Genomic DNA, 2,500 nt, shown 5'->3' with positions numbered 1-2,500 from the left:
AATGAAAACAAGAACAACAATAATGATAATAATGATAATAATAATAATAATAAAAATACTACTACTAACAATAATGATGATGATAATAATAGTAATAATGACTATAATAATGATAATAACTATGATAATGATAATTATATTAATATAATCTTTGTAGTACTGATACTAATGAGCATGCTTTTACTATTGACAACAATGACAATAATAATAATATTGTCCTCTTATTTTTCCCACTCTCTTCCCTTTTAAACTTTAACCGTAATAAAGAGCCATTTTCACTGCTTTTTTATGTACATCTTGAAACCAAATTATTGTGTTATTAGTTGTACTGTAAACATTTAGAGAAAGTAAAGCTGGATAAGCTAAAAGAAACTTTGTTTTAGTTTTGGTCTTTTATTCCATTATTTTCAATACTAAATTCTGCCTAATATTTCGTAAAAAACAAATTACTAATGCTGTAGGCCTCAGTGATGTTAATAACCCAGTGTGTATCTTAGGACAATTAAGACTGAATGTATGATGTTAATGAAGTTTTCAGTCTCTTTGCTTTTCAGATTAGTGGTCATAATTAACTTTAAAAAATTGATTGATCAGTTCTAAAATGATGGGCCTAAGGGAAAAATCAATGGAATTAATCAAGGGAAATAAATATCCTATATTTTCTCATTCACTTATTTATTTTCATCTACATACCAACAAACTGTAGTTATAAATCCTTAGTATTCAATAATTCATTTTATATAGTATAAAGCATATACTCAACTAACAATGAATGAATCAATTCATCTATCAATCAACATAGTGATAATGATAAATCAAAATATAAATATCTTTGGAAGGAAACTTTCAAAAGAGAGCATATACGACACCCATGAAATAAATCCTTAAGAAATTGTTTATAAAAGAAGAGCTGCTGCATAATAAATATGTGTATAATATATATACGACTAATGAAAACTCTACTAACATAATATCAGTGAAAGTTCAAACAATAAAACAATCATAATTCTTACACCTCAAAATATCGTTAGTAATATTACATTGAAAACGTTAATATATCAAGAAATTAACATCAATGAATCCCACAAAAATATCAACTTCTATGTGCACAACCTCTATGCAGTTAATGTAAATAGAAATCTTACCATTAAATATATATATACATAAATAAAATGCAATAATATCACAGGCACATGCACACAAAAACACAAACACATTTAATTATAGAAAAAAAATGAATTCTCTAATAATTCATTAATACATGTCATAAATTTTTTGTGTGTAAAGACACATTTGAAATTGTAACTGTACCTTTACTAGTAATGTCATTTTTCTTACTCTTACTGAAAAAAAAAATGTCTTTTCAAATATGTGGAGGAAATGGGGTTTAAGGGTAAGAAATTATCTTATTACAAAGGTCCAAAATTAGCATAATCTGAGCTTAAACAACTGCATACCAAAGTAAACTTCTCTTTGTGCTGTATAGACACAGAACTCTAATGTGACTGTTCTTTAAGAGTCAGTCACATGAGATATGTGTGTGCGTGTGCTTGTTCTTGTGCATGTGCGTGTGCTTGTTTGTGTGCATGTGCTTGTTTATGTGCGTGTGCTTGTTTGTGTGCATGTGCGTATGCTTGTTCGTGTGCGTGTGCTTGTTTGTGTGTGTGTGCTTGTTCATGTGTGTGTGCGTGTGTGTGTGCATGGTGCATGTGTGTATGTGCATGCATATATATGTGTGTGTGTATGTGTCCATGTATATATACGTACTTAACATATACACGTGTCTAAATTCATTTTTTTGAATTAAAATCCTTTACAACTAAAATAAGGTATCACTGTTCTTACTATCACTTCTATTTCTATACCTTTCTATAAAATAGGTACTGAAATCAAGTCCAAAATACAGACACAGCACCTAACTTCAATAGTGTGTGCTTATAAATGATCCTAGTAAATAACAGATAACTGCATCAAAACCTATTCATAGCACCAACATGATCAAAAGATGTGCACCAAATATACACAGTCACATTCACAACCGGTTATTTCCAAACAGCAAACCATGGTACAAATTGTTCAGCTCAATGATTAACCTGACAACAGCAGTAACACCCATCAACATGAAGTGTTAATGCAAATTAAAGAGGTTCTACCTTTCTTTCCTACTATGCAAATTTCAGGTGAAATTAAATGCAAAATTATACTAAAGACATAAACTTATTCACTGAAGGTAGGGGTTGGTCTTATATGCGTCAGTATCTTACATGTTGTAAAATACAGTAGATGATTGTAGACACAAAAGAATAGAAAAGGAAATCAGACAAGATGCATGTGTTTTTTTATGTAAACCTACACCAGTAAAAAAATGTCCTCACAATATCATTCTCCATACCAAATTTGGATATAATCATCAAAATGCACAGCCTAACATTTTTAAAAATTACACCAACTAATCACCTTCCTAAAATTAAAATTATTAAGATATTACAAACCCAGACTT

This window comes from Penaeus vannamei, chromosome 31, assembly GCF_042767895.1.
Source record: "Penaeus vannamei isolate JL-2024 chromosome 31, ASM4276789v1, whole genome shotgun sequence".
NCBI classification, from domain to species: Eukaryota; Metazoa; Arthropoda; class Malacostraca; order Decapoda; family Penaeidae; genus Penaeus; species Penaeus vannamei.
The sequence above is the reverse complement of the archived record's forward strand: the minus strand, read 5'-3'. Positions refer to the sequence as shown.